General features: G+C 45.8%; 1 protein-coding gene across 1 annotated transcript in view; it reads left to right on the forward strand.

Annotated features, from left to right (window-relative positions):
* Positions 1 to 235: 235 nt before the first annotated feature.
* LOC115135935 (sarcoglycan, delta (dystrophin-associated glycoprotein)) overlaps positions 236 to 12,708 on the forward strand; it is a 108,737-nt gene continuing 96,264 nt past the window's right edge. The window contains exon 1 of the mRNA XM_029671166.2: positions 236 to 535. The gene's annotated coding sequence lies outside the window, so the exon portion shown is untranslated. The remainder of the gene's footprint in view (positions 536 to 12,708) is intronic.

Raw genomic sequence — 12,708 nt, forward strand, 5'->3', positions numbered from 1 at the left:
ACACACACACACACACACACACACACACACACACACACACAAACAAACAAACAAACAAACAAACAAACACACACACACATCGTCAGACAGCCCTGCCTGTAACTTCCCACATGTGTCTGGGCTTCTAAATCTGGCTGGTGACCAGAAGGCTGTAACTCAGCACTAGAAGACAGTGTGGTGCAGACTCTCCAGTCCCCACCAGTAGCACAGCAGAGCGGAGTAGAGTAGCCTCCAACTTAACCTAACATAGCAGGCGTAAAAAGAGCCTCCAATGAGATGGCTGGGATAACAGAGTGCGCGTAGTGTCCAGGAAATACCTCACGAATTGGGCAGGGACTTGGCCGGGGAGTGTGTTATTGGAAAAGCTGACAAGGGGGCTGCCTGGAGTCTGTCAGAGGAGGCCTCATGCAACTTTTTAAGAGGAGCTCAATCTCCTTTTATCTGCCTGACACTCCCTGACTTAGTGAGAGCTCACTGAGAGCCCTGAGAGAGAAAGAGAGAGATATAGGAGAAGGAGAGCAAGACAGAGGGAGAGGTAAGTTTAGTTTTCGCTCAGTTCCTGTCCTTTGTTTTAGGGGGACATTTAAGTTTCCTACTCATAACTGTTGACTGGTGGGAGGGGGAGTATGCATGGAGAAAGAAGCCTGTTTTTTTACTTAAAACACTATTGCCTCATTGTTCTGAAGAAACTAAAGACATTTTGCCTTTATCTTTTGAAAATAGTATTTTTAGTTTAGTCTCAGTAGCTCTGTTTTTTGCTTTAGGTTTTTCCCGACGTTCACAAAAGTATATTTTAGAACCGCTGTTTACGGAGACCTCTGGACTGAGGCTGGAAATTAATGTATTGCCAGGAGAAGTTACGAAGGTGGAAAGCCACAACTATTTAATAAAAATGAATTGCAAAAAAGATTTCCAAGGGTGTTGATCTGTAACCCTCGGGGCAGCTAGCGAGTGAACGCTGGGGCTGACCGGCCCACTTCCCCATATCAGTCCTGTCGGCATCACATTTGGTTTCAATTACTTTGCCCCTCTGGGATACGTGTTGCTATAAATAAGTAACAACGCACTTACTGTGGAAAGAGTTCAGACAGCAGGAGCCTTACTGTTCTGGGGGCCTACTGAGAGGGGCTGCATGCTTTATATTGACTAGTTTCAGCAGGGTAGGAGGGGATTGTGGCTACTGGTATGTCTATGTATAGCCTATGTGTATTGGCAGGGTTAGGAGGGGTGGTCTTTGGCAAAACTCTTCCCAAAATAGTGTTGTGAACAACAGCTGCTGTGTGTCCATGGGGACAGTACTAAACCCTGATATAGCAGTAAGGATCCAAGCAGCTGTTAAGGATCCAAGCAGGTGTTAAGTGTTTATTCGCGTTGTTGATATTTCCTGTGACCACGTGAGTCATAAGCAGAGGGGCCGCTGTTAGGAATCCAAGAGGAGGCAGGATATGTAGATATTTTCTCAGAGAGAGAAAAACACAGTAAACTGAGATGACAGAGATGGGGACATTACTGTTATTCATTCTGTATAAAGCCACTGAATAAAAGCACCCACATATTCCTACTGGACACACTCTCACTCTCTTTCTCTTTGAACATCCATACACATGTGAACACCTATTTTTGGCTCTCACATGTACAGTACTGTCATGTATTGTATGTACATTCACACATGCACAGTATTTCCTTAATGTGCAGTCTCAGCTGTGCATGGCAAACTCTATTGTGCATTTTACTGTGCATTCCAGCATTTCTGTGAGCAAACAAGCCAAATAGAAGGTGTCCATTCCTCTGCATCAGATGTGAAAGGAAGGCCTATGAGATTCAACAGCTCCTTTCCAGTCTGCCCAAGAGACGGAGTTTACTGAAAATGTCTGAGTTTTTCTCACAAGGATCTATGCCAAGGCTCAGTATATAACACAGACACACTTCAAAAGGAGAGCTCGTTCTCATCTGCTTAAAATCTAGCTCGACTGTGCAGTGATGTTTTCTCTGCTCACTGGAAACCAGAGTGCGAGAGAGAGAGAGAGAGATGAGAAAAGAGAGAGGGAAAAGAGAGAGAGAGAGAGAGGAGAGAGATTGAGAGGGAGAGGAGAGAGAGATGCAGAGTAATGCTGAGTGATAATGTGCGGATTAGGCTTTTGAATAGGAGCCACTTGATCAGTGGTGTATTTTTTTTTAGGTTAGGGAGCAAAAATGTAAAAAAGAATTGTACCAACAGATGAAGCCAATTGAATAGCCTAGCATTATAGCTTATTATCACGGCTCAGGCTGAGACCCAGATGCAGACACAGGAGGCAGCTAGTACGAGTCTCAGAGTTTATTACAGTACAATGGGCAGGCAATCGGTAGGTCAAGGCAGGAAAAGAGTCGTAATCCAAATCAGAGTCAGGCAGGTGCAGGATCAGGGACAGGCAGAATGGTCAGAACTGGAAGTCTAGGAAAAACAAAAACTAAAGCACAGGACAACACGGTAACACGCTGGTAGGACTAGATGGGACAAGACGAACTGGCAACAGGCAAGCAGAAAACGCAGGTCCAAATACACAAGGTAATGGGAGACACCTGGTGGGGGTTGGAGACAATCACAAGACAGGTGAAACAGATCAGGGTGTGACATCTGGCGTCCTACCCTGGGACATACCTGGTTGACTGGGGTGTAGATGGAGGAAGTTCACAACGAGGGCTCGGTCCGGGATATTAATGGTGGGGACCCAACTCCGGGCCATAACCCTTCCCAGTCAACCAGGTACTGGAATACACTGCCTGGAATCAGGACATAAAGGGCTGTGAGATAGGGGTTTAATTCTAGATACATGGAAAGTGGGATGTATATGGAGCGTGCGAGACAACAGAAGGCCAGCTGCAGAGGTACCTGGAGATGGTCTTGAGAAGAACGGTCCCGGCTCTCTTCCAGGTATTGCGACAGGGAAAGACGAACATCTGGGCAGAAGGTATGCTGACCTCTTCCTCTTGTTCTGGGAAGAGTGACGGCTGATATCCCAAGGAACACTCAAAAGGCTGAGACCAGTACCAGAACATGGAAGGGTTTTCCAGGCATATTCCACCCACACGAGTTGCTGGCTCCAGGTGGTGCGATTGGTGGAGACGAGGCAACAAAGTGTCGTCTCCAGGTCCTGATTGGCTCGTTCCGACTGGCTGCTAGACTGGGGATGAAAACTAGAGGACAGGCTGGCCGATGACCCAATGAGGGTGCAGAACGCCTTCCAGAACCGGAATGAAAACTGAGGACTGCGATCGGACCATGTCGACCGGAAGTCCATGGATCCGGAAGGTGTGCTGCACCATGAGCTGGGCCGTCTCCTTAGCTGAGGGCAACTGAAGGTGCATAAAATGGGCGGCTTTGAAAAACCTATCCACCGCCCTAAGGATGGTGGTGTTGCCATCTGAAGCAGGGAGACCCGTGACAAAGTCCAAGGATATATGGAACCATGGGTGGTGAGGAACAGGGAATGGTCCACACCAATAATAGATGTTGTGCCCCTTCTAACCAGTGCCTCCACTCCTCCAACGGTGTCTTAACTGCAAGTAATTCTCGATTTCCCAGGTCATAAAAGGAATGCAAGGAATAAAAGGAATGAATAAAAGGAATGAAAGGAATGCAGCTTCTGGTCCTGGGCAGAATGCTGGGACAGGACAGCCCCCCCCCCCCACACGAACTGACGGAACGGGTCCGCATGGATTAAGATGGGAGCTGTAGAGAGAATCTCTGCTTGAGGTCTGAGAACGCCTGGTCAGCTGCTGGACACCATATGAAAGAAACATTGGGAGAGGTGAGGGCAGAGAGGGGGGAAGCAAGGGTACTGTAACCCCGGACGAAACAACGGTAGAAATTAGCAAACCCCAGGAAAGGTTGCAGCTGCTCTCTGGATGTGGGTTGAGGTCAATCCACCACCGCTCTCACCTTGTCAGGGTCCATCTGACTATTCCCTGCAGTGATATCCTAAGAAGGAGATGGTGGAGCGATGGAATTCACATTTCTCCTCCTTCTCGAAAATCTGGTTCTCCAGGAGATGCTAGATGATCTGTCGGACATGGAGGATGTGCTCTTAAACTGAATGGGAATAAATGAGGTAGAGGTAGACAAACAAATCGGTTCAACATGTCACGGAGCACATCATTGACCAGGATCTGGAACATGTGGCAGCGTTGGTCAGTCAGAATGGCATCAACAGGTACTCGTAGTGCCCGCTAGCCGTGTAAAAGGCTGTCTTCCACTTGTCTCCTTCCCGTATCCGAACCAGATGATGGGCGTTCAGAAGGTCCAACTTGGAGAAGATGACCGCCCCCTGGAGAGGCTCCAAAGCCGAGGAGGTAAGTGATAGCGGTAACGTTTTTTAATCGTAATGACATTAAGACCCCGGTAGTCGATACATGGATTCAGGGTCTTGTCCTTCTTCTCCACAAAGAAGAACCCTGGGAGGGAGAGAGACGCATAATCCCTGCAGCGAGAGAGTCCTCAATATACCCTTCCATCACTTTGGTCTCCGGATCCGACAGGGGATAAAGTCGCCCCGAGGTGGTGCGGTAACCGGGAGAAGGTCGTTAGCACAGTCGTAGGGCAGAGGAAGAGATGTGGTGCGGGCAGAATTGAAAACCTCCCTTAAGTCCTGGTACTCTGCGGGAACGGTGGAGAGATCCTGTCACGGTGCAGCGTCGTGAGCTTACATTTTCCTTTAGTTATGTAAATGTCGCCAACAAAACAAGAAATAAAGAAACGACAGTGAAGCTTACTAGGGCTATAGTGCCACTAACAAAGATAACTACCCACAAAATACAAAGGAAAAAAGGCTGCCTAAGTATGATTCCCAATCAGAGACAACGATAGACAGCTGTCCCTGATTGAGAACCATACCAGGCCAAAACATAGAAACAGAAAACATAGAAATAAAGAAACTAGAATGCCCACCCTAGTCACACCCTGGCCTACCCAAAATAGAGAATAAAAGCCTCTCTATGAACAGGGCATGACAGATCCGAAGCTTTACCCAAGCGTTGCTGCAGCGTGGATGAGTTATTGTCTGCGTCGACTGCAGACAATGTGCATAGCAAAATGGACTCCAACCCATGATGGAACCTGTAGCTCCATCGATAAGGGGGTTATGCCTCTGGAGCCATGAAAATCTCAAAACTATGGGTACATGAGGAGACTCCAGGAGCAGAAACTGCATAGGCTCACTGTGGTTGCCTGACATTCGCAGGTTGATAGGAACCATATTGTCAGTGACTCTGCCAATAGAGCTCCCATCCAGCACTCTGACGTCCATTGGGATGGAAAGAAGTTGAGTGGCGATACCCATCTCTGACACCAGGGTAGTGTCCATAAAGCTTTCGTCGGCACTAGAGTCAATGAGCAGTCGGATGGACTGGTCTCCCCACAACAGGGTAGCATAGAGGGAGTTACGAGTAGTGAGAGATTGGAAACTCACCAGTGTACTCGTAACAACTGATGAGCAGGTCTTTTAATGGGCAGGTAGATAACAAACGTCCCGTAGTGCCACAAAACAGACATCTCTTGGTGGAAACAATCTAGCCCTGCCCAGTTGAATGGGCTTCAGAGGAGGTGAGTCGACAGCCCATTGTAATTTCCGAGGGATCTTAAGTGATACATCTTTCCGGATGGTCAAGGCTATGAGGGATTCAAGGTCCATGGGCAGCTCTTGGGCTGCAAGCTCATTTTTATTCACCTGTGATAATCCGTGAAGGAACATATCGAACTGGGCTTCTGGGTTGCAGGCACTCTTAGCCGCCAACATGCGGAAATCTACCGCTCAGTCTGCCACACTACAGGAGTCTTGATGCTGTTGGAGCAGCTTACAGTAGTTTTCCCTGTAAAAGTTGTGTCATACTGCAGCACACCTTGCGAGCTACCGCAGAATTCTATGGCACGTTATTTAACCTCTCTAGGATATGTGGGACGCTAGCGCCCCATCTGGCCAACAAACAGTGAGGTTGCAGAGCGCCAAATTCAATTACAGAAATGCTCATTATAAAAATTCAGAAAACAAAACATATTTTACATAGGTTTAAAGATTAACTTCTTGTTAACCTGTTGCGACGAGCAATCCCGTATCCAGGATCCTATTTATAGCCTCAAGCTCAAAAGTGCAGGAAAGTCTGATCACTGAAAATGGAAAAATATATCAATGCGCCACTTCAACCGATTGATAAAGGTGAACCACATTAAATGGGGCCGAGGTTGCAATACCTACAGCTTCCACACGATGTCAACAGTCTTGTCATTTGCCTAGGCTTTGTTTCTTGGTCAAACGAACAAGAGACAGCCCATTTCTTCAGGTCTCGACCGGATATTTTGGTTGAGATTTACCCGGACATTATTTCCAGACGTACAGCTATAGACTATACATCGCCTCGTGATCAATTTGATCGCTTATTAACGTTTACTAATACCTAAAGTTGCATTACAAAAGTATTTCGAAGTGTTTTGTGAAAGTTTATCGTCGACTTTTTTAATTTAAAAAAATGACGTTACGCTGTAAAACGCTATTTTTTTCGTTGATCACACAGTCTTCATAGATCGATATCTAGGCTATATATGGACCGATTTAATCGAGAAAAAAAGACCCAAGTGATGTTTATGGGACATCTAGGAGTGCCAACAAAGAAGATGGTCAAAGGTAATGAATGTTTTATATTTTATTTGTGCGTTATGTGTAGCGCCGACTATGCTAATTATTTTGTTTACGTCCCCTGCGGGTCTTTTGGGGTGTTACATGCTATCAGATAATAGCTTCTCATGCTTTTGCCGAAAAGCATTTTAAAAATCTGACTTGTTGCCTGGATTCACAACGAGTGTAGCTTTAATTCAATACCCTGCATGTGTATTTTAATGAACGTTTGAGTTTTAACGAGTGCTATTAGCATTTAGCGTAGCGCATTTGCATTTCCAGATGTCTAGATGGGACGCCTGCGTGTCAGGTAGGAGCAAGAGGTTAACAACACTGTCATCTCAGATTTTCAAAATATGCTTTTGAACCATAGCTAAACAAGCATTTGTGTAAGAGTATTGATAGCCTAGCATAGCATTAAGCCTAGCATTCAGCATGCAACATTTTCACAAAAACAAGAAAAGCATTCAAATAAAATAATTTACCTTTGAAGAACTTCGGATGTTTTCAATGAAGAGACTCTCAGTTAGATAGCAAATGTTCAGTTTTTCCAAAAATATTATTTGTTTAGGACAAATCGCTCTGTTTTGTTCATCACGTTTAGCTATGAAAAAAACCTGTATCCAGGAGTGTAATTATCCCGCAAGCTCATTAGCATAACACAACGTTAACTATTCATGAAAATCGCAAATGAAATGAAATAAATATATTAGCTCTCAAGCTTAGCCTTTTGTTAACAACACTGTCATCTCAGATTTTCAAAATATGCTTTTGAACCATAGCTAAACAAGCATTTGTGTAAGAGTATTGATAGCCTAGCATAGCATTAAGCCTAGCATTCAGCATGCAACATTTTCACAAAAACAAGAAAAGCATTCAAATAAAATAATTTACCTTTGAAGAACTTCGGATGTTTTCAATGAGGAGACTCTCAGTTAGATAGCAAATGTTCAGTTTTTCCAAAAATATTATTTGTTTAGGACAAATCGCTCTGTTTTGTTCATCACGTTTAGCTATGAAAAAAACCTGTATCCAGGAGTGTAATTATCCCGCAAGCTCATTAGCATAACACAACGTTAACTATTCATGAAAATCGCAAATGAAATGAAATAAATATATTAGCTCTCAAGCTTAGCCTTTTGTTAACAACACTGTCATCTCAGATTTTCAAAATATGCTTTTCAACCATAGCAAAACAAGCTTTTGTGTAACAGTATTGATAGCTAGCGTAGCATTTAGCGTTAGCATTCAGCGGGCAACATTTTCACAAAAACAAGAAAAGCATTCAAATAAAATCATTTACCTTTGAAGAACTTCGGATGTTTTCAATGAGGAGACTCTCAGTTAGATAGCAAATGTTCAGTTTTTCCTGATAGATTCTTTGTGTAGGAGAAATCGCTCCGTTTTGTTCGTCACGTTTGGCTACCAAAAAATCCTGAAAAGTCAGTCATCAAAACGCCAAACTTTTTTCCAAATTAACTCCATAATATCGACTGAAACATGGTAAACGTTGTTTAGAATCAATCCTCAAGGTGTTTTTCACATATCTCTTCGATGATATATCGTTCGTGGAAGTCTCCTCTCTCCTCTGAATCACATGTATGAATGCGTGCAGCTGGAGATTACGCACCAATTTCGACAAAGGACACCGGGCGGACACCTGGTAAATGTAGTCTCTTATTATGGCCAATCTTCCAATGATATGCCTACAAACACGTCACAATGCTGCAGACACCTTGGGGAAACGGCAGAACGTGTAGGCTCGTTCAGGGCGCATTCACAGCCATATAAGGAGACAATGGAAAACAGCGCCTCAAAAATTTTGCTCATTTCCTGTTTGAAGTTTCATCTTGGTTTCGCCTGTAGCATCAGTTCTGTGGCACTCACAGATAATATCTTTGCAGTTTTTGTTTTCTTTCCAAAGCTGTCAATTATATGCATAGTCGAGCATCTTTTCGTGACAAAATATCTTGTTTAAAACGGGAACGTTTTTTCATCCAAAAATGAAATACTGCCCCTAGTGTTCCAAGAGGTTAATGCTAGTTAGTACTAGTTTGAACACCAGAGGGCATCTTTGAGAAGCATTTGACAGTCTTCAATATTGGCTGTACTAGAGAATGTAAAAACTTTTTTGTAAGAACATAGTATATGGGATTGAGAAATGTAGCTTAATTCATTTTATTAATATTATGGTGTTTCTATTCCAAGAAAAACGAAACCTTCAGGGTTTCTGATAGGAAAATATGGCGCTGTACAAAGTGACCAGTCGGGAGCAGGCTACAATAATAAGAGCAAATAATCCTAACATTTCCACACCCTAATTGTAGTCTAACTAGATTGTAGATTCAGTAAAAATAAAAATCTCATTGATTTATCGAGACCAGTCCCCATGCTTGTCTCAGAGCAGCGCGAAACGGTGCTGAAATAGTTGACCACACGCGGGTGGCTAGTGCTTCAAATCCTATTGCTTCTAACTTCAATATGCTTTAACTTCTTGCGTCAAGCCATGCCGGATCCGGTAGCGTAATCATAGCCTCAAGCTCAATACCATAACGCAACGTTAACTATTCATGAAAATCGCAAATGAAATGAAATTAATATGCTAACTCTCAAGCTTAGCCTTTTGTTAACAACACTGTCATCTCAGATTTTCAAAAATATGCTTCTCTACCATAGCAAACTAGCATTTAGCATTTAGCGTGAGCATTTAGCATTAGCATTTAGCGTTAGCATTAGCAGGCAACATTTTCACAAAAACCAGCAAAAACATTCAATAAATAATTTACCTTTGAAGAACTTCGGATGTTTTCAATGAGGAGACACTCAGTTAGATAGCAAATGTTCCGTTTTTCCTGAAAGATTTTTTGTGCAGGAGAAATCGGTCCGTTTGGTGCATCACGTTTGGCTACCAAAAAAGCCCGAAATTTCAGTTATCCAAACGCCGAACTTTTTTTCCAAATTAACTCCATAATATCGACTGAACCATGGCAAACTTTGTTTAGAACCAATCCTCAAGGTGTTTTTCACATATCTCTTCAATGATGTATCGTTCCTGGAAGTATGAGTCTCCTTCTGTAACGCAAGGTACAATGGTTGCCGCTGGGAATTACGCACCGATTTAGAAAAGGACACCGGACGGCCCCCTGGCAAATGTAGTCTCTTATGGCCAATCTTCCAATGATATGCCTACAAATACGCCACAATGCTGCAGACATCTTGGATGAACGGCAGAGCGCATAAGCTCGTTCACAGCATATTCACAGCCATATAAGGTGACGTTAGTAAACACAGCGTCAAAAATCCTGTTCATTTCCTGTTTGAAGTTTCATCTTGGTTTCGCCTGTAGCATTAGTTCTGGGGCACTCACAGATAATATCTTTGCAGTTTTGGAAACGTCAGAGTTTTGTCTTTCCAAGGCTGTCAATTACATGCATAGTCGATTATCTTTTCGTGACAAAATATTGCGCTTAAAACGGGCACGTCTTTTTATCCAATAATGACATAGCGCCCCCATAGGTTGAAGAGGTTAAATTTTACATTTTACATTTAAGTCATTTAGCAGACGCTCTTATCCAGAGCGACTTACAAATTGGTGCATTCACCTTATGACATCCAGTGGAACAGTAGTGCATCTAAATCTTTTAAGGGGGTGAGAGGGATTACTTTATCCTATCCTAGGTATTCCTTAAAGAGGTGGGGTTTCAGGTGTCTCCGGAAGGTGGTGATTGACTCCGCTGTCCTGGCGTCGTGAGGGAGTTTGTTCCACCATTGGGGGGCCAGAGCAGCGAACAGTTTTGACTGGGCTGAGCGGGAACTGTACTTCCTCAGTGGTAGGGAGGCAAGCAGGCCAGAGGTGGATGAACGCAGTGCCCTTGTTTGGGTGTAGGGCCTGATCAGAGCCTGGAGGTACTGAGGTGCCGTTCCCCTCACAGCTCCGTAGGCAAGCACCATGGTCTTGTAGCGGATGCGAGCTTCAACTGAAAGCCAGTGGAGAGAGCGGAGGAGCGGGGTGACGTGAGAGAACTTGGGAAGGTTGAACACCAGACGGGCTGCGGCGTTCTGGATGAGTTGTAGGGGTTTAATGGCACAGGCAGGGAGCCCAGCCAACAGCGAGTTGCAGTAATCCAGACGGGAGATGACAAGAGCCTGGATTAGGACCTGCGCCGCTTCCTGTGTGAGGCAGGGTCGTACTCTGCGGATGTTGTAGAGCATGAACCTACAGGAACGGGCCACCGCCTTGATGTTAGTTGAGAACGACAGGGTGTTGTCCAGGATCACGCCAAGGTTCTTAGCGCTCTGGGAGGAGGACACAATGGAGTTGTCAACCGTGATGGCGAGATCATGGAACGGGCAGTCCTTCCCGGGAGGAAGAGCAGCTCCGTCTTGCCGAGGTTCAGCTTGAGGTGGTGATCCGTCATCCACACTGATATGTCTGCCAGACATGCAGAGATGCGATTCGCCACCTGGTCATCAGAAGGGGGAAAGGAGAAGATTAATTGTGTGTCGTCTGCATAGCAATGATAGGAGAGACCATGTGAGGTTATGACAGAGCCAAGTGACTTGGTGTATAGCGAGAATAGGAGAGGGCCTAGAACAGAGCCCTGGGGACGCCAGTGGTGAGAGCGCGCGGTGAGGAGACAGATTCTCGCCACGCCACCTGGTAGGAGCGACCTGTCAGGTAGGACGCAATCCAAGCGTGGGCCGCGCCGGAGATGCCCAACTCGGAGAGGGTGGAGAGGAGGATCTGATGGTTCACAGTATCGAAGGCAGCCGATAGGTCTAGAAGGATGAGAGCAGAGGAGAGAGAGTTAGCTTTAGCAGTGCGGAGCGCCTCCGTGATACAGAGAAGAGCAGTCTCAGTTGAATGACTAGTCTTGAAACCTGACTGATTTGGATCAAGAAGGTCATTCTGAGAGAGATAGCGGGAGAGCTGGCCAAGGACGGCACGTTCAAGAGTTTTGGAGAGAAAAGAAAGAAGGGATACTGGTCTGTAGTTGTTGACATCGGAGGGATCGAGTGTAGGTTTTTTCAGAAGGGGTGCAACTCTCGCTCTCTTGAAGACGGAAGGGACGTAGCCAGCGGTCAGGGATGAGTTGATGAGCGAGGTGAGGTAAGGGAGAAGGTCTCCGGAAATGGTCTGGAGAAGAGAGGAGGGGATAGGGTCAAGCGGGCAGGTTGTTGGGCGGCCGGCCGTCACAAGACGCGAGATTTCATCTGGAGAGAGAGGGGAGAAAGAGGTCAGAGCACAGGGTAGGGCAGTGTGAGCAGAACCAGCGGTGTCGTTTGACTTAGCAAACGAGGATCGGATGTCGTCGACCTTCTTTTCAAAATGGTTGACGAAGTCATCTGCAGAGAGGGGAGGAGGGGGGAGGAGGATTCAGGAGGGAGGAGAAGGTGGCAAAGAGCTTCCTAGGGTTAGAGGCAGATGCTTGGAATTTAGAGTGGTAGAAAGTGGCTTTAGCAGCAGAGAGAGAAGAGGAAAATGTAGAGAGGGAGGGAGTGAAAGGATGCCAGGTCCGCAGGGAGGCGAGTTTTCCTCCATTTCCGCTCGGCTGCCCGGAGCCCTGTTCTGTGAGCTCGCAATGAGTCGTCGAGCCACGGAGCGGGAGGGGAGGACCGAGCCGGCCTGGAGGATAGGGGACATAGAGAGTCAAAGGATGCAGAAAGGGAGGAGAGGAGGGTTGAGGAGGCAGAATCAGGAGATAGGTTGGAGAAGGTTTGAGCAGAGGGAAGAGATGATAGGATGGAAGAGGAGAGAGTAGCGGGGAGAGAGAGCGAAGGTTGGGACGGCGCGATACCATCCGAGTAGGGGCAGTGTGGGAAGTGTTGGATGAGAGCGAGAGGGAAAAGGATACAAGGTAGTGGTCGGAGACTTGGAGGGGAGTTGCAATGAGGTTAGTGGAAGAACAGCATCTAGTAAAGATGAGGTCGAGCGTATTTCCTGCCTTGTGAGTAGGGGGGAAGGTGAGAGGGTGAGGTCAAAAGAGGAGAGGAGTGGAAAGAAGGAGGCAGAGAGGAATGAGGCAAAGGTAGACGTGGGGAGGTTAAAGTCGCCCAGAAC

This window comes from Oncorhynchus nerka, linkage group LG10 (assembly GCF_034236695.1).
Source record: "Oncorhynchus nerka isolate Pitt River linkage group LG10, Oner_Uvic_2.0, whole genome shotgun sequence".
Lineage (NCBI taxonomy): Eukaryota > Metazoa > Chordata > Actinopteri > Salmoniformes > Salmonidae > Oncorhynchus > Oncorhynchus nerka.